The sequence below is a fragment of the Diabrotica undecimpunctata genome, chromosome 6 (genome assembly GCF_040954645.1).
Source record: "Diabrotica undecimpunctata isolate CICGRU chromosome 6, icDiaUnde3, whole genome shotgun sequence".
Taxonomy (NCBI): Eukaryota; Metazoa; Arthropoda; class Insecta; order Coleoptera; family Chrysomelidae; genus Diabrotica; species Diabrotica undecimpunctata.
In genome coordinates, this window is record NC_092808.1 from 30,313,762 (window position 1) to 30,340,486 (window position 26,725).

General features: G+C 33.1%; 1 protein-coding gene across 3 annotated transcripts in view; it reads right to left on the reverse strand.

Annotated features, from left to right (window-relative positions):
• Positions 1–26,725, reverse strand: part of LOC140443340 (very long chain fatty acid elongase 4-like) — a 217,402-nt gene that overhangs the window by 40,906 nt on the left and 149,771 nt on the right. The window contains exon 1 of one of the 3 annotated variants that reach the window (XM_072534548.1): positions 1,933–2,097. The exons of the other annotated variants lie outside the window; for them this stretch is intronic. The gene's annotated coding sequence lies outside the window, so the exon portion shown is untranslated. Of the gene's footprint in view, positions 1–1,932; positions 2,098–26,725 lie in introns of those variants that run through there. 3 annotated transcript variants of the gene reach the window in all.

Consider the following 26,725-nt stretch of genomic DNA (forward strand, 5'->3'; position numbering starts at 1 on the left):
CAGGCTGGTTTCAAACAGAAAAGAACAACAACTGACCAAATTTTTAAAATTATTACAAAACAACAGTTATGAACATAATCTAGATTTGCATATTTATGCTCTTTATTGATTTTAAATAGGCCTACGACTCCATCTTACAATATGCACCAAACGAAGCAATGAGATCAGTAGGAATATTCGGAAAACTGATACGATTAGTTCAAATAACGCTAACTAATACAGTCAATAGTCATGATAGAAGAAAGTGTTTCAAATTAGTTTGACGTCAATAGAGGATCAAATCGGGGAGACCCCCTGTTAACATAGACTTATTTAACCTGTTACTAGAAAAAATAATTAGTTGGGCCAAGATCCAGACAAGCGGCATAATTCTGAATACAAGACAACAGTGCATAGATTTTACAGATGACTTGGTATTTCTATATATATATATATATATATATATATATATATATATATATATATATATACCCGGTATTTAGGCGTTCGACGCCCTTTCGGTAGGGATCTATATCTATGGAGGAGTATCACCTAGCCGCAAGCCCTTATCTCTTGCCGTACTGCTCCACCATAGGCCGATCAGATACCAGCATATTCTAGACTAAGCCGCAGATTCATTTTAGAATTTTAAACTGCTGCGTTAGCCTTTTTGTTTTCTGCACACCGAGCCGAGGATCGAACTGACATCTCTCGCATTGAAGCGAAGGAGAAGCCAGCCGCCCAGCCCGCTTGGCTAATCCGATCGACTTGGTATTTCTGATACGTTTAAAAATAAAACTAAAAGAGAAAGCTAAAAATATGGCTTCACTATAATTCAAGAAAAAGAAGAATGTAAATGGATTACTCTAAGAACGAATGAGAATGAGTATAAATTTGAGCGAAGAGAGAGTAAAACGGTTGTTGAAAGGTACCAAAGCTGTAGGATCATTAAACGCACTGTTGAAGGCAAAATAGGTGTCCAAGCCAAGATTTGAATTTATGAAACAATAATCAGATCAACAGTGTTGTCTGCTTTTAAAAATTGGAAAATTAATCAGAAGGAGGAAATAAAATTTTGGTGGTATAAAAGAGGCTACCGGCGAATGTGGCAGAGGAACAAACTAGGAGCTAATGGAGATGTATGAGACTCAAATTAACACAAAAACAGGGCACAGAGAGTTAGATGGTTGTGACATGTTTTACGAATGCCGAAAGAAAGAAATGTTCTAAGAGTTCTGCAAGCAGGAGAACAAGGAAGTGGTTTATTGCCATCCGAACTGACATAGAAGAAATATGAATAATAGACTGAAGAGAACAAGTAAAGGACCGGAAAAAGTGGAAGAAACTAATTAATACTATCAAAGCTAAGAGCCTCTTAAGTCTGTAGCGTTGTCATAATATACATTAATTATTGTTTTCTCTGCATTTACCTGGGTTTTTGTTTCTATATTTTCTTATTTGTACCATAATTGCCAGTATTCCAGTTTGATGAATTGAGATGTCTAAATCGAATTTTTAATTATTTATCTGCTTCCGGTTTCCTTGATCTGTACTGATGCTTTTTTGTTTAGGTTCATATTCGTAAAAATATGGTCAGCCACCAAAGAAACATTACTGTTTCTTTTCATATCTTATCATAAACAATACTAAATATAAATAGTTTAAATAGGATAAGAAAACAACAACAAAAATACTATTCAGAGTTTTGGTTAATGGTTAAGTAAACCCTTAATGATAGCCTAGTTGACCAGAGATTAAAATTTGAAGCGCGAAATAAGAGAGACAAAAACTCAAAAAACTTTCAGATTGAAGTAAACGTTTATCATCGGAGCTCTACTTCAATACCATAAATTCAAAGTTTTACAAACTAAATCAATAAATTATTGTAAGGCTTATAGCAACTAGAGTTTTAAAGTACCTTTTAATGTAATAAAATAGTAACTAAGTACATACCTAATAAGACCTAAACACTGTGACGCAAAAATCACTCAATCACAAATATTAATCCAACTTAAACCAATAACAAACATAAGACAATAATTATTTCTACTTGTATGAGTGTCTTTATAATTTTGTTTATATCACCAGAAATGTAAAATGCACATGTTGCTTTAAGAGCTGTGGTAAAACTAAAAGCATAAACGCATTTAGTATTTAGTAATATTTTTTAAATAATATCTAATGGCTTATTATCTCTAGAATTATGACTACAAATGAGAACTAAATTTATACTCAATTATATATCCTATAAAGTAAATGAGAATAAAATTAGGTAAACCCACATTAACTTTATTTGAAGATTTACTTTCGATTTGGTCTAATGGCGTTTGAATAAAAAGAAAAATATCAAAATGTCTATAAGGGTGTTGTGGCTTAATTGCCAGATATCTTAACTTATTTCTCTAGTAATAACTAGGGTGATTTAATGAGAACACGTTTAGAAACTGGATGCTATTTTAGTACAAAAAAATTTAAAAGAAACCTTTATAAGTATTAAGGCATTAGATAACCAATCTATGAACACCCTGGCGAGAAAAGATTTGTCTGTTTGCGGAATCATTCCATAACAGTCTCTAGGTGTGTATCCGAACTGAACCAATGGCTTTTTAGTGATTGTTTTAGTTGGTTAATGACATTTAATTACATAGTAATAAATCTGGACTGTAAGGCGGATATTATAATACTTTCCACTGGATATGCACAAGATCTAAAAGTAAGATTAGGTTAAGCATTGACATGCAGAAGAATTACAGTCACCGCACTTCTTGTGAGTTTTCCAGGTTATTTATTGTTATTAATGCTGACAAACAAGAGTATCTGAAAACTTTTTTCGTTAATTAGTGAACAATAATGCAATTAACCAAGCAGTTACTTGATAACCAAGATTATGGCGTTTTTACAATAGTAGTCAATATCTAAGAAAATGCTTTGAATTACATACTTTATTTTTAGAGTGTCTCGCCAAAATGTGTTCCAAAATCGCCAGAATAAACTAAAGAATAACTCTAAGTTTAAAAATCCTTTATAAATTATATTTAGAAAATTACAATTTTTACTAAATGTATTTTAAGTAGAAAGAATAGATATCAAAATAACAAATTCAATATAGTATATGCCCCGGGCGTAGCCGGAGAGGGAAGGGGTTTGGGAGTTCAAACCCCACCAAAAAGAAATTAATATTCATAAGATGAAACTGAGGATAGGCATGCGGTATATCCCATACAGACAAGAGTCTCGAGCTTTTTGCGCCTTTCTGTTTTGTCCCTTGCTAGAATTTTCTAGTTGACAACACCGATCTTCTCAGAATCCTGTGTTTACTCGTCTATTTACCTTAGCCTTGGTCTGCCTCGTCTTCTTTCTCCCACCGGATGCGCTGTTAAAATGTTTGGATCTGGAGCTCGGGCTACATGTCCTGTCCACTGCTGCGGCGATAGAACCCATCCATGGGGTAAGCCATTCGGTAAACTTTTGATTTTGCTAATTTGAAATCTTTCCCACTGTATTTATATCGGAGTGACTGACATCATCCAGAAGATAGCCAGACTAAAATGGAGATGGGCAGGACACATAGCCAGAATGACAGATAGGCGATGGACAAAGAGGTTATTGGAATGGAGGCCAAGAGAAGACAAGAGAAGCGTCGGTAGACCACCTACAAGATGGACTGACGATTTAAAAAGACTCAATAAAAACTGGATGAGAGCGGCGCAAGATAGACGGGGTTGGAAACATGAGGAAGAGGCCTATGTTCAGCAGTGGACTCTTGAGGCTGGATGATGATGATGACTGTATTTATATAAATGACTGTTACCATCTAGTACAATTTAACTAGAAGGCCTTCTTTCTATACTATGTCGTAACAGCAAGTCAGATCAAGGAAGGCTACTACCATTTTGATTTTCTTTTGAAAGCCATTTTCAATAAATGTTGTTACAGTAAGAATTTGATAACTGTAGTTTCTTCCTGGCATAAATACAGCTTGTTCTACAGGAATCTCTCCGCTGACAGATTGCAAAAGCCTTACGTAGATTTCCTTTCAAAAATCTTGATCTTAGTGCTGCAATATAGGCATCCCTTCGAAGACGAGAGATTATTAATAATACACTTCTCTGAGAACCAAGCCTTTTTAGCGGAAAACGAAAGTGATTATATGTTTAGAAAAGTGAAAGAGAAGTACACCAAGTGGGGCTTTATAATTAATGTACAATAACCAGAGTACTTAATTACAGGGAAAAAACCAAAAAGCCTAAAAATGAAATTAAGAAAAATAAACTGAAACGTTTAAGTGCCTTGAAGTTAAGTTGGGAGTTTAAATAATATTAAAAGCAGCAAGTAACCAAGAAATACATTAAAATACGAACGAAACGAACTATTGGAGACGATATTGCCGGCTCACTAGACATGATAGGATGAGGAACGAAAATATTTGGAAACAAATGGAAATTGATCTAGACATAATAGACAAAAGACTAAACTGGTATGGACACCTGCAGAGAATGCCTAAAAACAAATGACAAAAAAGATAGAAAAATGGACTCTTCCCATGAGAAGAAAACTAGGTACGGCCAAGACGGTCATGGAGAGTAGATATCGACGATGCACAGATGACATGAAACGCTGGAAATCAGGAAGCGAGAAATAGTGCCAGCTGTATAAAAAAGCAAGCGACGCCAATAGAATAAATAGTTCTTTTATAAATAGAAGACTTTCGTGAAAAATTACAAAGCTACGAAATTTTAGCACGAATTATTCTTCGTCTTAGTTGTGCACATAATCTTAAACCATAAAAGTCGAGTTAAATTTAGATTGAAGGATCCATTATAATTTTTCAATCAAACCAAAAAACTGGTACAAGTTCAAAATGGGAAAGCAGCTATTTCACTAATTTACTACTTAATATCTAAATACACAAAAGCATCAACATATCATTAATAATTTCTTCGAAAAAATTTCTGACGAACTTATATTTCATTTCCGACATAACTACGTGATCTCGGAGGTTCGTGCATTATTATTGATACACGCCTTAAAATTAAAGACAATGAGGTCTCCACAGAGAAAGTGGTCCATGAAAGTGCCGTTTCGAAGTGTAGCATAATGGAACCTGTTAAACGTACATCGTACATCACCAATGTTTATTTATACTTGCAAAATTGATTTAAGCGGGTTTCTAAATTTCACTATAACATTCGGGGCGTAAATACGATTTATATTGTTTACATTTATACGATTTATATTGTTTAGTAGACGGTTTTAGCTGAACAATGACATTCTATTCCATTTCATTGAAATATCTAATGTAAATGACCTTATTTTGTATCTTATTTGCGTGCTAAAAACACGTCAGAAAAAAATACAGATTAGAGAAAATGTTTATAAAATAGCTACAAAAGTGCTAAAAAACGATAAAAAAAACTATTAGAAGGGCTGGCTTAAAGTGCGCAACACCAATCGTAATATTATAGAAATAAAAAAGTAGCTTATTTAAATTACCTGCCAATGGCAACATGAAAACAAAGAAATATACAGGATAAGATGTAATGAAGCTAAAAACGCCACAAGAAATGCTCAACGCTCTAGTTGAGAAAGATATATCAGTAACATTTCACAACACATCCATGAACGGCAAGAAGTAGCATAAAAAATAATGAATCATCTACAATCCTAACTTCGAAACCATCTCAAGGAACACGAAAAAACTTACAATCGAGAGAGCGTTTATTTTATAATAATACAGGAATTCGCTGATGGCAGTAAACACAAAAAGAAAGTTGGAATTATTTGAAAGAAAATTCCCAAGGAAGATATTTAGACCTATATAAATCCAGATACAATCATAAACTCTACCAACTGTTCAAAGAGATACCGATCTCAGAATTTGTTAAACTTTCCAAGACTTCAATGCTGGCCATGTAGTTAGAATGAAGACCAAAAGATTACCGGAAAAACTGTAGATAGTAAAGTTCAGAGCGCAAGATCAGACGGAAGGCAAGGGAAAATTTGGAAAGATAACATGAATCTGGAGAAGATCGGCGTGGGACCGCCAATGTTGGAGGCATAGTTTGGAGGAGGCCAAGGCTCGATAACGCCATTAAAGCGAGACAGAAACTCGAAGAAACCCTTTTCGTTAAAAAAATAGAAAAGACTGAAAAGAAATAGAAAGAATGCGAAATACCTGAAGAATAGAAGACAGCGGAAATGGGATCGCTGTTTAAAAAACGAAACGGAGGAAATTGCGCGAGTTAACCAGAAATATACTTACTGAACGTTGTATATAAATGATATGCAATAATAGTAACCGAAAGAATACAAACGATTGCAGAAGTACTATTACAAGAAGAACAAAATTGTTTCAGGAAAGACTCATTCGCTTTTGTAGACTACACACAAGCTTGCCATAAGATTAATCGTGAGCTGCTATGGAACACAGTAAAAGATGCAGGATTTCCGGTACATTTCGCACAGATAATTACAAGTTTATATCAAGGAACCACAATTAAGACATTAACTGATGACAAAGCATTAGCATCGATAAAAATCAACCAAAGAGTTATACAAAATTCTTTTCAGCTTGTTTAATGACTTAATTAGAAAATTAAATAACTACCCTCCGAGGGTCAATAACCTAGTACACAATAAATCCTTAAACACAATCATTTATGCTAATGATCAAGCTATAGTAGAAATGCAAATGGCCAGTATAAACTAAGCAAGCATTATAATTGCGAGATATGTAAATATTAAACTAAAATAATGACATTTCAAGAAATTTCACTGGCATTTTAATAAAATTAATTTATCTTTGTTCCAACGCATGTCTAGTGACTATTTCAGTGAGTTTGGTCATGAGTTTCTTTTATTAGATCAAACATCTCACAATCGTTGAAACACATATAAACATCTTTTATCTGATCTCTGCATGTTTTAATAGCACTGTAAGACTAAAGAGGCCCTCTTTGGTTTACAACCCTTGACGAAAATCGCTTAAGTTTAAAATTTTAGTTATATTTAAAATAAATATAATATAACTTCGTACTAGAAAGCATCCGTAAGGAAAGAATAAGATAAAAAGAAGGAACAACTTAACGTCTCAATTAACAACCTTACACGAGGATACAAGGGGCTCACAACAGCAGCCTAAGAGAAGCAGTCAACGTACCCAAATACGTCGCTGAACGTTTTCTGATCAGAGAACTCCAACAAGTTAGAGTGACCGACATGATGGTGGAAAAAGCCAGGATAAAATTCACAGAACTGGAACACTATTTAAGACCAATATTGTGAGAAATAATGATGAGTTCCATCGATGGAAGCACAAAAGTCCCAAATAGCAGATACTGGCATAAACGCAAATATAATAAATCAGAAGATAGTTCGTAGCTTTATCAGTAGATACGCTCAATACTGTGTAGGCCCATTAATAAAGATATTTTTCAGACATCCTTCAAAAAACAACACAAAAACATAAAAAAACGGAATAAAAAAATAGTAACAAAAACCAGCGAAAGACAATAAAAAAAATTAACAAAAACCAAAAAACCCGAGCACGTAAGGCCCACACCCTGAAGCACCAAGTTACCGAACTGGATGTAGCCCGCATTGGAGACTTTAGGCCTGAGCATGCAATTAAAATTAGCGGACGTCACAAGAAGATAGGAATAAAGCGCCTCAAGCTAGCCTGCATTGATCGGTTAGGGTATCCATGTTGTAGTTCTTGTACCCAGGACTCCCACATGAAGAGCATTTGGTTGATAGTGTGCGTCTATCTCGCATCAGAGTGCTATAGGAAAGGGAGATGGTCTAGAGGATTGGAGTGTGGTCAAGTGATTCCTGTCTAACACTAATTAATACACCCCGCTCCAATGAATTGTATAACATGAACGTAATTTTAAGGGGTGTAAAAGTCTCTCAGGCTGTTCAATTAAATTGCTTGCTTGCTTAATAACCTTACGGTATGATGACCTTACAGATGACACTGCGATTGTTGCTGACAATCTAGAAACCCTTTAACAACTTCTAAACCATGTAATATAGAACGGATGATATTGGTTATTATTAAGAAAAATAATTTATTACCAGATATAAGAATAGACGAGCAACACATAAAAATTGTAAACAATGGATTACTGACTAACATCAGGTTTTAACCTGATTTCAAAGTTAGATCTCGAGTAGAACAAAAGAGATAGAGGAAGATATATATATATATATATATATATATATATATATATATATATATATATATATATAGAGAGAGAGAGAGAGAGAGAGGGAGAGAGAGAGGAAGAGAGAGAGAAGAAATGTCTGTTCTTCTTCTTCTTCAAGTGCCATCTTCGTTCCGAAGGTTGGCGATCATCGGGGCTATACGTATTTTCGAAACTGCTGACCGAAACAATTCGTTGCTGCTACAGCTATACCATTCCAGTAGATTCTTTAGCCAGGAGTTTCGTCTTCTTCCTATGGACCTTTTTCCTGCTATTTTCCCTTGCATAATTATTCGAAGCAGTTCATATCTTTCGCCTCTTGTAATGTGTCCCAAGTATTGCAAGTATTGCAGTTTTCGTTTTTTGATCATGACTATGTCTATTATGAATATTTTAAACAAAGATTCAAGTTTTGATTTTTTACAAAAAAGAGATTTAATTTGAAAGAGTTTACCCAGATCGTATGATCCCGGATATACAACATTTCGAAGGTTTTTATATAAACATCTTTCAAATATCAAATATAGCAGTTATAGATTCTTTGTGGCCTTTTACTTAGGCTCTTTCCACATAATTTATTTTCCATTCATCGATTCATTTGGTTAATTCTGTCGCTAAATGGGTAAATTGAGTCATTAAATATAAATTAAAGTTGTGTTACCAAATAACTTTGTTTTTTAAGTTCTTATCTATATTAAAGACAGATTATTACTTAATCACCCACTTCCTTGGAGGTTTTAAAATTATTACTATGTTTACGTATATTCAAGTTAGGGATGCACAAATCTTCGGAAACTTGGGTTCACATAAAAAACTATCAGTAAATTGATTGCTGTTTTAGTTTTAATTGAACTTCTTGTTAATTGATTCTTGCTAATAAAGATATTTCCATTATATTCTAAGCGTAAACAGATTTACATAATTGCGAGACTTGCTTGAAGACATATCAAATACAACTTGCTCATTTTGTAAGTTACTCCATTAGGTTACCATTTTTATCAATGAGTAAAGTTTAAAAAACTTACTCATTAAATTCATTATCATTAATAGCCATTTTGAGTCCACTGCTGAACATAGGTCTCTAGTAAATAATTCCATTGCATCCTATCTTAAGCACCATGAATCCAGTTGTGCTGGATGCACTTGTTATCTTCCAACTATCTTGTTAGAGAACATCCTCGATTACGATACGCATCGTGTCAAGGTCTCCACTCTAAAAATTTTTTGATACATCTTCCATCTCTCACATAGTAGTATAGTATCCTATTAGAATTTAGAAAATGCTCTCAACAATCTTCCAATCCATCTGGCCACCGTGTGAGAATAATACCATAAGCACAATTGTGGCTTATACCTATAAACTTGTGGAATTCTTCTTCTATCCGTTACGAATGTTGGCGATCATCATGGCAATCTTTATCTTATCTGCAGCAGAGCGGAAAAGCTGCACAGATGTTGTATTGAACCAAATTCTTAAGGCGGGTACACATATGCGAGCAGAACTGTTCGCGAACCGTTTGTAAACGCTATATTCATTAATTTGTACGACGGGACGAACCGCTTGCGAGCTGTTCGTTCGTTGCTCGTCAGGAACCACAGCCTGTCGGTTTTTGGGACGAACACAAAGAATGTTCGCAGAACTATAAATTGTGTCTATAAATTGTTTCTGCTAAGTGTGCGATGAGATCATTCGGTTAAACAAAATTGCTGAACGAGCGCGGCTTATTCAAAAGTAACGAGAGAAATTAATAACAGATAATGTAAACAAAATACCGAAATGTTTAGAATAACGAAGTAAATTAATTCTTGGTTTGTTATTAGATACTTAGGGTATTGGATAGCCTGAACATAAACATATTTTCAACGAACTCTTCGCGAACAGCTCACGAGCAGTTCGCAAACAGTTCGGCTCGCATATGTGTACCCACCTTTAGGTTCTTTAACCAAGATGTTCTTCTTCTTCCTGAACTTCGTTTTCCAAATATTTTTTTCTTGCGGGATGGCTTGAAAGAGAGCATATCTGGATTCATTTCGCATAATATGTCCGAAGAACTGTAACTTTCGAGATTTGATGGTGGTCAGTACCTCTCGGTTCCTATTCATTCTTCTGAGGACCTCCTAATTTGTGACGCGGTCAGTCCACGGGATCTTAAGCATTCTCCGATATATCATCATCATCAATTAGCCTATATTTGTCCACTGCTGAACGTAGGCCTTCCGTAAAATTGTCCACCTATTTCTATCTTGTGCTTCTTGCATCCAGTTTGTGGTGATGCGCTTGATATCATCCGTCCATCTAGTCGGTGGTCGTCCTCTGCTTCGATATGCCACTTGCCTTGGTCGCCATTCCAGAATCTTTCTGGTCCATCTATCATCCGTTAATTTGGCAACATGTCCGGCCCAAGCCCATTTAGCCATGGCTATTTTTTCAACTGCATCTGTGACTACTGTTCTTCTTCTTATTTCTAGGTTTGGTACTTTATTTCTTGTTCTGTTGTACTTTGGGTTGTACTTTATCTATTGTTCTTTTTGTCAGAGTCAGTGTTTCTGCACCATATGTAAGAACCGGTAAAACGCACTGGTTAAAAACCTTTCTTTTTAAACAAACTGGGATAATAGACTTGAAAATTTTATTCAATCTACCAAAGGCAGCCCATGTGAGACCTATCCTTCTTTGTATTTCAGTTGTCTGATTATCTCGGCCTAAGCGAATCTCATGCCCAAGATATTTGTAAGCTATTACTTGATCGATGCTATGGCTCTCAATCAGAATTTTACCACTGACTACAATGTTGGTCATAAATTTTGTCGTTGAGGTGTTAATTTTAAGACCAATTGTTTTTGACACTTTATAGAGCGTGTGAAGCATTTTTGTAGCTTTATCAACTCTATCAGATATTAAAACGATGTCATCGGCAAATCTTAGGTGGTTCAGATCTTCCCCATTTATATTAATTCCCATGTTATCCTCTCGTTCCATTTGTTTGAACATATATTCAAGAACAGCTGTAAACAATTTAGGGGAGATAGTATCACCCTGTCTAATTCCACGTTCTATTCGAAACTTCTTGGTATCTTCATGAAGGCGGACACAAGCTGTACCAGTTTCGTAAATACTTTTAATCAATGCGATATATCGGTAGTCAATGCGGCAGTCAGCCAATGCTCGAAGCACTTTATGATGATCTATAGTATCAAACGCCTTTTCATAATCTACGAATATAAGAAAGATAGGCTTGTTATACTCTGTACACTTTTCTTGTACAGTTGTTCAACTTGTAGATGATCATTTGTTCCGTATCTGGAGCGGAACCCAGCCTGTTCACAAGGTTGGTAACTATCCAGTTTGTTCACAAGCCATTTTGTTATGATCTTCATGAATAGTTTGTATGTATGAGAGAGCAAACTAATAGGTCTGTAGTTCTTTAGGTCTGAAATGTCACTTTTTTTGTGCATTATGGTTATTATTGCATTATGCCACTGGGAGGGGGTTACGCCTCTTGTCAAACAAGTATTGAACATATTTTTCAACACATTTACTAACGTTCCTCCTCCTTCTTTGATTTTTTCAATAACTATCCCATCTTCTCCAGGTGATTTATTGTTTTTCATCTCCGAGAGAGCTGATTTTAATTCCTCTGTTGTGATATCTGGGATGTCTTCTGAGCCTACATTTTAAACTTTTGGTATTTGATTTTGATCAGGATCTGGAAGTTCTTCTCGCTTATACAATTCTGAGTAAAAATCTTGAGCAATTTTTAAAATATCTTCTTTATTTGTTGTAGTTTCTCCTTTTTTATTTACAAGTTTACAAATATTTTTCGATCCTTCAGTCATTTGTCGGTGCAGAACTTTTAAACTTTTATTTTTATCAATGGCTTGAGTTATGTAATCAGTGTTGTAATTTCTGACATCTTTTCGAATGGATTTTGTGATATCTTTGTTTAACTGTCTAAGTGTTATAAAATTATCTGTGTATTTGTCTTTTCGATATAGCCACATCTCAAATGCTTCCAGTTTTCTGCACGTATCTTCGTGCAAGGTCCACGATTCAACACCATAAAACAGCACAGAGAAGAGTGTAGCATTCTTACTTTTGTATCAAGAGAGAGTGGAATAAGGCGCAATAAATAGTTACGGAATCAGTTACGGAAATCATTAATGAACCACTCATCAAATAAAGTATAAACAAAATATTTTTGTTCATTAATCCACGATCAAATATATACTACATAAACATTTGCTAATTTTACGTAATTTTAAAATGATATAAATGTTTTTTTCCAAATAATACCAACCAAAACAATTTGGTTTAACGCTTCATTTACGACGAAATCATCCAAAAAGGTGTTAGTAGCACGAATCGAAAGTGTTTAGTGTAATCTTAGAAAAATCATCGAATCATCATAAAAGTAAAAACATTTATACTTTGATAAGCAATGTAACGAAATTACATTGCAAAGTATTATATTTTATCTAGTTTTGTAATGAATGTGTATTGAGAATTAACGATAGTTGTAGAATTACAACTATTTTGTTGACGTGCTGATCTCCACTAGGATGACAATGACAAACTAAACAAATTATTTTGTTTTCTAATTTCAAGTCAGATAAATAATAATAGCATGTGAATGGTCTTTAATATTTTGATCTTTATTTATTTAAGTAAGGTTATGTTTTGTGAGGACACTTTTTTAATTATTGAAAACGTAAGCCGGCATAATGGCAGTTGGATGCGTGAATACCATACACAGTATCCAGAAAAACTTAATGCATGGACTGTAATAATAGGTGACACAATAATTGGTTCCTTTTTCATTGAGCTCCTAATTATTAGAAAATAGTATAATGCTGATTTGGCTTGTTGATTTACAAATCCAAGTAAGTATTTTCAATTATATTTTAATGTAGAAATCGTATTATGTGAAACAGTCAGGCAATAACAATAACCTAAACAATTGGCTGCAACAAGATGGTATACCATCTCATTATGCGCATGTGGTGAGGCAATACCTAAATACTGTGTTTCCCAGAAAACGGATTGGAAGGCGCATTTTTATCGAATGACCCCCGCGATCACCCGACATGAATCCTTTAGACTATTTCCTGTAGGGTCATTTAAAAAATATCGTTTATGAAACAAGACCTCCAATAATTTGGAAGTAAAAGATAGGATTACCGCAGAGATAAAAATAATTGAGCAGCCAGTGAGTGATTGTGAGTGAGCAAAATGTATTGAAAAGTTTGAAAAAGTGCATGTCTTGTTGTATTGAAGTACATGGACAACATTTTAAAAATCTACTGTAATTGTCAATCCTTGTTTTTAAAAATTTCTAATTATTTATTGCACAAATATTGACAAACCTCTAACTTGAATATAATTTCGATAAATCTTTTACTACACCTGTCTCGTTAAACTTTTTACTAATTTATTGACATTTGACCTCGTCGAATATTATTAGAATATAAGTTATTAAAGTTTACTCTAAAAAATTAAACGACTTTATGCATTATTTATACAAACATCAAAAATTTTACAACAAAAAACTCACCTAAAAAACCGAGAAGATAATATCTTATATAACATATTACGTAGGAAAATAACTAATTTATGTATGCCTTAAGCAATACATAAAGCACCATATCGACAAAAAAGTAAAAGAAAAGGTAGGTAATATTAAAAATAATTTGTTTGAATTTCAAAACTCATACTCAATTTTTATCCAGGACATGATCTAGAGGATATTGAAGATTATAAGAAAAACATATATATATATATATATATATATATATATATATATATATATATATATTATATATATATATGTACATATATATAATATATGTATATAGTGGGGCGCAAAAATTAGGAAAAAATTCACTTTGGAGAAAAATCCCAATTTTTTTTAATAAAACGGCTCACATACTAACTCATTTGAAAGGTTATTCAATTCTCTATTCATTGCTATAAATATTATCATAATTATTTATAAAGGGTGGACAAAAAAAAGTTTAAATACTGAATTAAATTTATTTACGCAACAAGAAGTATGTATTATAAGTATGTAATTTATTGAATACAAAATATGTTTTACTGCTGTCAGAAAATATATAAAATGTTTATTTTACAAATAAAAATTACTTTTCTCTTAAATTAATGTAATAATGGAATAGAGTAATTATTGAACTGACGATGACAATCTTGAAAATTGTGAATCATTTACATGTGAAGTTATATTCTATATTTCCAATCCAATTATATTTTTAAAATCTTGTAAATTTTGTGGTCGATCGATGTAAACTTTTGATTTTAAGTAATCCCACAAAAAAAAATATGTGGTGTAAGATCTTGAGATCTTGGGGGCCATATTGTTCCTCGTCTTCCATTTCAACTCCGAAAAAAATTTGTTTCTTTGTGTTTTTCATGTTTGTCCACCACTGATTGTTAATATATTTTTTCCGTCTACCGTCCATTTATGATCAATTTTAACACCCTCAAAATCATTGATTAATGACCCCTATTAATGAATGATTTTCTATTAATGAACGATTTTATTATAGGCAACACAACATACTCGTACATTGCTTGCATAAATTAATTAAACGCTCTGTGATTGGCAGTGACCTGTGGTGTAAGCAACCAAACATATACCTATTTATATCCCTACATATACCCACTAAAAAATTAATTTAAAATGAAGTAGCCGCTGTTAGTACTATCTGTCATTAGTGTCATTGTATGTCATTATTTACTTTATTGTTTAAAATTCTGTGTATTTGAAAAATCAAAGGATGGATATTGACGAAGAGTTTAATTTAACTCCGCCAGAATTTCTTCTTCTATCACAGAATTTACAGAGAACCAAGAAGACATAAGAGAGAGATCCAAGATATAAATTTGTCAAAATGCCATACAGCAGATAATCATATATCTTCCCTTAATTTCAGTAATTGCACCATTTCGAATATTAATGTTTACTATAATAAAACTACCACTAAGGAAACTTTGAATAAAGTCAATGAAAGCTGAAAAAATTGTTGTTTATCGTTAAGTAAATAAACATTTAAACTAAGATATCTTTATTTCTGAAAAGTATGGTCGACGGAAAAGTTTTGTAACAAACTCGTGAATTAAAATGGCGATTAACAATCTCGAACATTAACGCGCTCGCTTTGCTTACGAGTTAAAATATCTCAATTGTTAATCGCCCTTATTAATACACTTGTTGGTTAAATAACTATTAATAATTTTGAGCAATACTTTATGCTTTAAGGGATAAATAAATATCATATTGTTATACTTTGTTTATTGCCGTCTTTCTAATACGCCTACTACAATTTTGTATTTCGGCAATTATTTCTCAGAGAATATCAAAAGAATTTATAATTAACATATTTAGAAACCATATTTATGTGCAGGTATTTTATTGGTTAGCATTTAAACTCAAACCAATCCAATTTTGAGAACTAGGAACTGCCTATCAATGAAAATGATCTTAATCATAACGTCCTGCCATGAAATATCAATTGTCGTAGATTTAACTTAACATAATTTAAACACACATATTTTGTGAGTTCATTATACCGTAAAAATATGTTTCTATATATTTTTATCAGCTTAAATATTCCGTATTATCATAGTATTAATTATTTGGAAGCAACTGAATAGTTAAAATAAAGAGATTTGTTAATATGTGTTTAGGTAATAACAACTGTAGTCTCATGTAAGGCCACACCAGTAAATGAAGATACTATATCAGACATGCCAAAAGCTTTGTTAACGATTACTGCGATATAACAAACATTTTTTATGTTGATAACATATTTATGAATCAGGTTGATGATTGGATTATGAATTCCGCTAAACAACGGTTTTGTCATTAATTACTTTATTTTTCATTTTTGTCAAAATTGCCAAAATTGGAGAATTAAAATCTAGAAACAAACTAAACAGAACTAAGACTTGTCCTCTAAGACAAAACCGACTAAAAATCTCCTTGTCCAATCCCTCCTGGTCGTAATATTGTGGATATTTGAACGGTATCTATCTATATAAAAGGACGTCAAGGCACACCGTTTTTTCAGTAAAGTAACTATGCCACTTAGGAATGAAATATGAACTACCAACATCTGACATTTCAATCATATTTGTTGTTGAAACGATACATTTAATTAATAACATTAATAATATTAATTACATTTTAATATAATTAATAATACGAATAATTTTTTCGCAAGTTGACAAAAATATTGGTTGCAATAATTGCTATTGATTAAATAATAGTAGTATAGAATTCCAAAATGAAAAATATGCACATAGTTTCTAGGTTATCAGATTGTTTTATTAATTATAAAATATATTAAATTATATATAAAAAAAGACTCAGAGAAAGTATACACAATATTCAGAGTGTGGTATGAAATTTTCAAAAGTTTCAATAAATCTTCTGTATAATGTATGGAATGTTGATTTTAAGTTTTGACAATTTCGTGATACTTCTTGGATATGTTTTTCTAGATACCTACGAAGTAGGTATAAATAATTTCGTATTCTTAATAAGAAGTTTAAATATATATAATAGAAATGGGTTGTTACTTGGAGATTCTGATTATACAGTGAGGAGTCCACTAAATAATCTATTTCAGGAAATTTCTATAATGAATTCCATATTAAAGCCAGATATATAACAGAATTTTTTATGTAAGGAAGAGAAGGATTAGGTACTATTTCATTAAATGAAAGTGGCTGTAAAGTCTCAACAGTTCTAATCTACAGCAATATTCTACGAGTATAACCTAGTGAGAGATCAAAATAAAGACAATTTTGAAGATGAATTGCTAAATGAAGACATTATTAAACTTTCTGAAGTTGAAGATGTTTGAGCTAACCTTATATAATATTTAAGTATTATAGAGAAACCCCAAAAGAATCATCAAATATGTAGTATTTTTTTATTCGTTAATAAATTTTTTTTTACATAATTTAATTTATTCCTGCCACCACAAATTGTATAATTAAAAGAGATATTAAAAACATTAGTGTGATTTCTTTGACAATTAATGACAGTTAGTGACAATTAATTAAATATTGGTCTGTTGCGAAATAAATTTTACATTTCTCTTACAGAAAATAACAGTGAAAAGACAGATACATTTTATTTTATGAATAAATGTCTATTCTCCTGTTGACCACCTGATCGGTGATCGGTAAAAAATATAATACAAAACTCGAGCTTTCCCAATAAATGAATTACCAAACTAGAATTACGCTAGTTTTTATAGGTAGATCGATTTCATAAGACGATTTTACGCAAAAGTTGAGTTCTTATGAAGGATAGGAGGAAGACAGAAAAAAGTGAGTGGAATGACTGCAAATGCTAATCGATTGAATCCCCCGTCGTATTATGACGGGCAAAATCACTAATATTGTTTCTTTGTTCTTTTTTCTCTTAGTATCCCAGAATGTCATTCAACAGAAATATCTCTCATATATTTATCAGGTCTATAAAGCAGGCAAATGGCGATTTTTGTTGTACTCCACGAATTTTTCTCTTAATTGTTAAATTTCAAACATTGCGTGTATTGTAAATTAATTTATGTGAAAACCTTGCTTTTATTCCCTATGTGCAGTTTAAAAATTGCAGAAGTACTGAAAAAAAAAATATAGCCTTCGGAATTTGTACCGATGGTACTAGCATCGCATTATGATTTCTTAAGTGCTTCAAACAATGTACAGGATCATCTTGAAAATTAAAAAAAAAAAACAGTTTTAACATATAAAATCTGTAAATAAATGAATCTAAGACAGTCTAAGTAATTTTTAGTCTAGGAACAGTAGATTAACATGGAAAGATAATGTAATTAAAACAAGAAAATACAAAGGTCTAAGACCGTACGAACTGTACTGATAATAACAATAACAAAGTTTATTAATTGGCTTTATGTAATCACAATTTGGGGTTGTAACAACAAACTAAATGTTGCTATTATTCAGAGAGTTCAGTCTAAGATCATTGGTATGGTGGCTAATGTTTAAGGGTACGTTTCTGACCAGACACTGCACGAAGACTGACATATTTCAAAAGCATGATAATGAAGGAAACAAGAAAGAACTTTTTGAACCACACGTTTATAGAAGACTAAAGTGACCCTGCTCAAGAGATTTACGAAGGTAGCAACGGGGACCACTCGATCACTGGACAACGCTTCATTGCGTCATTGTAGAGTCTTAACCCATTCGCCACTGCGGGGACTTTAAATCCCGGCCGCTAGTTCATGTTTACTGATGGATATAAATATAACCGCTTTTACGTACAAATGAAATATTTCAGTAATTTATAGTCTACTTTTGTCAATCAACAACACTGGTGTCATTCCTAACCTTACATTGATGTATTGTGGCACGTACATGGCTGTCTGAGTTATTATGGAGTTTTTGTAACTACCTAACGTAACGTATCTCCCTATACGTAAAGAACTAACGTATCGAAGAAGATAAACGTTAAATTGGGAGTTAAAGTTCTGCACGTAACGTAACGATGGTGTTGCCCTCATCGAATTAGTGATAAACTAATAAGTTGTCAGTGCCAGTCTTGTCCTTGTCACTTAACCCTATTTTTGGTATTCAAAATAATTAAAAAATATTTTTTGAACAATTTTTAATTTTGGAGATATTGCACGACTATACGGCCGCTTTTATTTAGGTACCATGTCTAATATACAATGTAAAAATCTTTTTCGCTTTTGGATTAAATTCCACCTTTCTGGATGATCGTAAGGGCTCTGGCCTACGACTTTCTTCAACAAGTAAAGTCGTTTTCTACTGCTTTCCATTATTTATAAAAATCAAAACAGTGAAAAAACACGTGCCACGTATGCTGATGAAATGTGGATATTGAATGTTGATATTTTGGTAATCGGGTAAGATCCTCTTGTGCATTGGGTTACTTTCGGCTCGATAGGGATGCGTATGAACGAAACGTACCAGCCCGTTACGTTAGGTAATACGTATCTAGATACGTTAGTTCAACCATTAATGGGCATGTTTATGTCAAAAAGATACGTTATGTATACGTATTTGCTTGCACAAAAACTCTCTATTATTTATGAAATTGCAAGAACCCATTGCTTATTTTAATTAAAATTAAGGAATATAGCGTGCAGACGTTGATACTAGTACAAGTAAATAAAATATAATAAATAGTAATTACAATATAAGGTGTTTTAGTAAACAATAATCTAGTGGAATCGTTTGTTCCCTACAGTAATTTTATATAGGATTAAAATTAATCATCAGTAATAAACTTTTTATTTTCCAGATATGAGACGAAACCAGTCTTTTAGTGAACAAGAGTTAGAAGAAGCTATAAATAATATAACTGACTCAGAAGAAGAACCATTTTTAGCATCTGATGAGTCTGTCTATATTTCTGTAGACAGCGAAGATGGAAGTGAAGGAAGAGTTCAAATGAGCGACGAAGAGGAGGAAGGTAACTGCAGTACTGACGGAGCAGATATAAGCAGCAATGATGAACGCCATTCAATGAACGAAGAAAACGGTAATAATAATCGGAGTTGTGAAGCTACTGACATGAGTCTCAGTATAAACACGCATGTTGTAACTTGAAAAATACCTGCGAAAAATTTTATACCTAGAAGAAAATTGCCTAAGGAAACTAAGGGTGTTAATTTTGAAATTCAACCGACAGTGTTCTGAGTTAGATGTGTTTCTAAAATTATTTCCTAGAAACTTGTTTACACATATTGTTGATTGTACTAATAAACGTATGAAGCTATTAAAAAAAAAAGAATTTGAAACTTAACTGGGAGGAGACCGACATGTATGAAATTATGATAGTACTTGACTGCACTCTTGTAATGTCTTATAACAGGGTACCGAGTTTTGATCATTACTGGTCCCATTATCAAATAGTATAATAAAAAATGCTATCGGTAGATATCGATGTACTTTCCTACTTTCACAAATGTATTATACTGACCCAACAAAACCTCAAAATTGTTCTAAAACATACCCATTTGAAGACGTCGTAAACTCTTTAAAAAAACACGATTTCAAAAGGCAAGATCTGAATCTTCTTACCAATCCATTAATAAGACGATGGTAAAATTCAAAGGGCGATTATCTCTCAAACAATACATACCTAACAAACCAATCAAGAGAGGTATCAAATTATGGCAACGATGCGATTCTATGACTGGTTACATATACGACTTTAACATCTACTCCGGTAAGGAAATCACAGCACTAGAGGGGACTTCTGGAGAGAGAGTGGTGGCGACACTATGTCAAACACTTCAATCAAAAGACGTATGTTTGTGTATTGATCGTTTTTTACCACTGGCGATTACATGAATAATCTTGAGTTTCCATGCGTTGGTACATACACGAAGCGCAGAAAGAATACGCCACAATTTATTGATAAGAAGCTATCTAGAGGGGAATCTGATTCATTGGTAAATGATAAAGGCGTAATAGAAGTTAGATGGCAGGACAATAACGAAGTTTTCCTTTTATCAAACTGCCACCCGCCATCTGAATCAGATGCACAGATTGAAAGAGAACTAAAAACAGGCGAAAAATGCATTTTTGATTGCCATGAAGCTATAGTATTTTACAATAAATGTATTCCAGGGCTTGATTTGGCTGACCAAAAGATTGCCACCTATGATTCAGACAGAAAATCTACTAAATGGTTGTGTGAAGTTTTCTACAAATTGTTAATAGCATCTGTAATCAATTCACGGATAATATTTTCGGAAATTCAGAATAAAAGAAAGAAAGTTCCTCTTCTTCATTATTTAGTACCTATAGCTAAGCAGTTGACAAATTTGGGGAGATCCCAAGCCAAAATTAAACGAAAAGTATCTAGTCGTCCAGGTAGGCACACAAAAATGCGAAAAATTATGACAAATATTGGAGATCACCTTCCAAAACCAACTTGCAGTAAAAGAAGATGGTTCAGTTGTTCTCAAAAGAAGAAGGAAAGCCGTAGAAAACGTTATGTGTTGGATGCAATGTCCCATTGTGCAAAAAGTGTTTTTTAACATTCCACTCATAAGTGGGTTTCAGTTATACCTTATTTTTTAATAAAAACACTTTTGGAATAGCAACTATAGACAACGAAATAAAATCTGTTGAATTGTTGTAATTCACAAGAGGTTAAATTTGATAAATATTTCAGATTTTATCAGAAGTATTAAAACATGTTTTGTAGGTTTGTAAAAAAGTAATTCGTCACAAAACTAACATAACAAATATAAAGTTTGTTTTCCCGCAAAAGCAATTTAAAATTTTCACTTTCTTTAAGTTAATGAATATTTATTTATCTTTAGTTACATTTACGTGCTGCGGCCATATTAACAATAACCATTTTCCTTTAAAGTTGTGCTAATGTTTTTCAATTACTGTAATTTTATAAAATAACGTCTATGATGCCTTAATAATTAGAGCGCAAGTAGTCCCTTATCTACATTATAATGCATTTTTAGTAATACTTAATATTGCAAACTATTTAAATAAAAATATGTAATTAAGCTAAAAAACTTCATTTTTTTTTTAAATTTTGAATTTCTGACTATACGTTTTTAGCACTTAGTTTTAGTTTATATTTTATTATATTAGAGCTCTTACACCGCATCAATACATCTAGACGTCAAAAATGGATACTGTCGAAAAACTTGACTTCAAAAAATTAAGTAGGCGGGCATAGTCCCGTTTGCTAACATTTGTAATCTAGAAGCTAATTAATTGTAATCCTCTCTGGATTACATATCTTCTAACACGGTTGCCTCCATAGAGTATCTCTATCTAGAGCTTCACTTGACCAAACACACTCTACAAAGGTGAAAAGGGACAACGAAAGTAACACAGCTTCACCACCTAAGCCGCGAACATGCATCGTCAACTTCTAGACCACAAAGACATTCTCGATATCCTTGAAAACCAACTCCGATTTAGGTTACTGCTATTGAAATCTGCTAAAGCGCTACATCATTCCAATTTTGACTTAAATGCCCGACAAAAAGAAAAGTGGAAAAATAAAATACATTTGTACTACTATAGTTTACTTGACATCACAGATTACGTTACAGATTTGAACGATCTCTCAAGATTTGTGAAACTCTTAATCGAATCAGAATAAACTACAGAAGATGCACTGACTCCCTCTACAGAAGAGATTCACTTCAATCCGCTTCCTGTAATTGTGAAACTGCGAGACAGACGATCAAGCACATAGTACAAGACTGTCCACGCAGAGCACACACAGGCGCTGTGGCTTCTTACTGGCAAACAAAGAGTCAACAGAATATATTAAAAACCTGGAACTATGTTTGTATATATAATATATAATAACGGATTTATTACGGCTGTCGCCGCTTCTCCGCCCCCAATTTCCATCTTTTTCTGTCATATGCAGTTGCCTCTTCTAAGTCTCTTGCCGCCATTGCTTCATCAATATCGTTGCGCCAACTTCTCCGTGGTCGTCCTCTCTTTCTTCTTTCAGGAGGGATCCATTCCAGTACTCTCCTAGGCCATCTGTACTCTGGCATTCTTTTAACATGTCCGAACCAGATTAATTGTTTTCTTTCTATGTCATCATTGATATTTCTCTCCATTTTCATTTCGTTTCTTATTTGTTCGTTTCTAACTCTCTCCAGTTTCGATCTACCGCAGCTTCGTCTCAGATAATCCATTTCTGTCGTCATAAGTTTGTTTCTATTAGCTTTGGTGACGTCCCATACTTCCGAACCGTAAAGTGTAATACTTTGAACTATACTACCGTAAATGTGTTTTTTGGTTTCTCGTCGAATTGTTTTTTGCCAGAGAAGAGAGTTTAAGGCACGGGTCGCTGCTCTGCCCTTGTTTATTCTTTCCCTGATTTCATCTGCGCTATTTCCCTTCTTGTTGAAAATGACCCCCAAATATTTGCAGGATTGCACGCCTTTGATTTTGTCGTCTTCCAAGACTAGGTCACATATTTCATCTGTTCCCACTGAGAGATATTCACATTTTGTCATATTCATGTTTAGACCTGCCACCTCATATTCTTCTTGCAGTTTTCTTACCATATAGCTAAGATCGTAGCTGTCTTCGGCAATTACTACCTGGTCATCCGCAAAGAAAAGTGTATATAGCTTGTTTTCTTCCACCGTTATTCCCATGTTTCTACATTTTTTTACCCATTTCACTAAGGATCTGTCCAAATAGATTTTAAATAAGGTGGGTGACAGACAGCAGCCTTGTCGTAGTCCTTTTGTTGTTTGAAAAGGAGAGGTGATTTCTTGTCCCATTTTAATTCTCGCAAAGTTTTGTTCGTAATATTTTTGAGTGGCGTTAATAAGAATTGGGTTTATTTTCAAGTTACCCATTTCTATCCATAGTTGGGAGATCGGTACACTGTCATATGCTTTTTCCAAATCTATTAAAGCTATATGAGTTTCTCTATTTCTCTGCACTCGTTTTTCCATTGCAATTTTTAATGTGAAGATATTATCCATAGTGGAGCGTCCGGCCCTAAATCCCGCTTGTTCTTCGGGTTGTTTGTCTTTGATATCATTTTCTATCAGGTTTCGTAGTACTTTTGAGTATAGTCGGCCTATAGTAGCAATCACTGCGATCCCTCTATAGTTTTTAGGATCCATCTTTGTGCCTTTCTTGTGTATTGGAGAGATATACGATTGTCTCCATTCTTCTGGAAGAATGTTTGTTACTCAGATAATTTGTATCCACTTGCATCATCATCATTATCATCATCATTGGCTCCACAACCCATGGTGGGTCTTGGCCTGCTCAAGGATAAGTCTTCATTCTCTCCTATTCTTCACCTTGGCTTTCCAGTTTCGTACTCCCAACATTCTCAAGTCTTCCTCCACCTGATCCTTAAATCGTGCATATTTCAGGTTCATTTCCTATTCTTCTAGTAACTTCTGCGTTTGACATTCTTTGAGTTCATGATATTCATAGGATTCCTCTGTAATACCAAAATTTAAAGTTGGTCAACTTATTCAGATATCCCGACCCTTCAGATAACATTATATCCCGACAACAAAGAAACTTTTTAAGTTTAATGAATGATGCACATGCTATTTTAATACGAGTCTTAATTTCTTTCGTTTGGTCTTATCCATGATATTTGATGTTATCCATGTTCCTTAGTATTTATAGGTATCCATACTCTCAATTACAGTGTCTTCTACAATTAATTGCATGTTTGCATCAATCTGCTGGTTTAGTCATGATCATGCATTTAGTTTTCTTCAAATTCATCCTTAGTCCGTATTCATGACAGCATTCGTTAAGGCGTTTCACTACGTTCTGTAAATCATTGTTGTTATCAGTCATTATTAATGTATCGTCTGCAAAACGCAAGTTATTAAAAACTTCGCCATTAATAGGTATATCTTCTATTAAAACTGAGAGCTCTTCTTTAAATACAGCTTCACTGTTGACATTGAAGAGTAGTGGTGACGGCACGCAACCCTGGCGGACTTCTCTCTATATTTTGATATCTTGGGTGTTCTGATTGTCTTACCTTGGCAGTTATAGATTAGAAATAATTTGCATATCACGACTGTCAATATTTTTGCTTTTTATTAATTAAAGTTAAAAATCTCTTGTAAAAAGAAAAAAAAAATGTAAAAGTGGTCAAAAAATAATCCATCAGTTTCTGGTTATATTTGTTAAATTAGCAAACAATTTGTCATTCTATAATTTTAGTTAAATGTCACGTTAATTGCATCGCTCAATTACTTTACTCAATTACTCCATTACTTATTTGCAGCAGTAATCAATTGGAAATGAAACAGTCGTCTCCGACTTTGGAGAATTAAAATATAGTGTAAATTGTGAGTTTTGAATAATTATATATTCGTTTTTCTTATATTCTGTAGAATAATAATTTATATTCTTCTTATTACATTGCTTTAGAAATCATTAAGTACCCTCCTGCTTAAGAACGTTCTTCCATTTGTCTCTATTTAGAGCACGTTCATCTTCACGTGGCAACGCCTATGCTACGCAAGTCTTCTTCGTTGTCATCTAGATTTCGTTTTTTGGTCTTTTTTCACACTTTTACCTGCTGCAGCACAAGTGTCGCTTTTGTTGAGACCTTACATCCACGTTACACGAGCCAGAGATAATTTTTATAATTGGATTAAAATAATAATTAGAAAAATCGAATGTTTTGACTGCGCGAAGTCCAGCGAAGAAGAACGAGTACCCTTAAGACTGGACATTCAGCGCACAGCAACTGGAATCTGCGAGCAGGTATTATTTATCATAGCATATACGAAAATAGCAATGAATATGGGATGGGAAAAATACGGAGAGTATTATGCTTGGCCCGAACAAGTGATAAATCCACTAGTCTCGCCGTAGTATGCACTACAATGTCAGCTCTTTCACCAATGTATCCACCGATAGACCTAATTTTCTATCGATTTTTATTTTTGAAACATTTTACATTTGTACTTTTGAGCAATATTATTTGTTAATTTGTGCTGATCCTAAATGGCAAGATTGCAACAATGCTAGAGTTTATTCGGTATTATCTGCAGATGGTCTTTTAATGAAGAAGCTACAACAAAGCAATACTTTATCACAGAAAATTATAAAAATAAATAGGTGTTGGAATATTTGTGTTTTATTTTTAATTGTGTTTTTTTCATGGCATTGGTATTTTTTTGTAACGGAAAATGGTCATAAAAAAAATAAATAAACACTTATCCTGTGTTATAACATATAATCTCGCTATTAGAATTAGATAATCTGATTTATATTTATATATAAAAATTTGTAGGGGTAAAAAGTGTATATAATATTTATATTATTATTGTTATTTTGTTATTGTCATATTATATTTCGAAGAGAGAATATATTTTTTGAGACAGATTAAGTTTTTATTTGTTATTTTGTGGCTATATTCATTTTCTATTGCTTACAAATAAGTTTTTAGTAGAAAATTATTCAAAACAAATGGTTTGAATTTGCCACCAAATGTTTTAGTTCATCAGCCCAACACGTGTGGCGGTAGAAACTATCTCCTTACTTCTTACTATAGGAGATACAATGCTAGAGAGTTATACTATAGGAGATACAATGCTAGAGAGTTATGTGCTGCGTTATTTACAGGCCAATTTCTTATTCATTTCTCATTCAGGATTCAATTATAGGTTCTAGTAGAACGACAAATTACTAATATTGCTTTGTGTACTTTATTGTATAATTCTTAATTCGGTTATGTATGAAATGAATGATGTGTAATATTTATTTCTAGCTGACCCTTTATTTTTGGGCAACCGATTTGCCCTGCCATCAATCTTGATGTTTCCGAATTTTGAGAATAATTTCCGAAATAGAAATCGAATCGTCAAACTAACCGGATTTTTAACGCTTATTTAATTCGAACTAATTTGAAATTGTAGTTAATTATTTTCTGGAGTAAATCAATGCACCACCGAAAGAATTTTAAAGCTAGCAAATTCCATTAAATGAAAATTCACTTGGTTCATGAACTGAATGA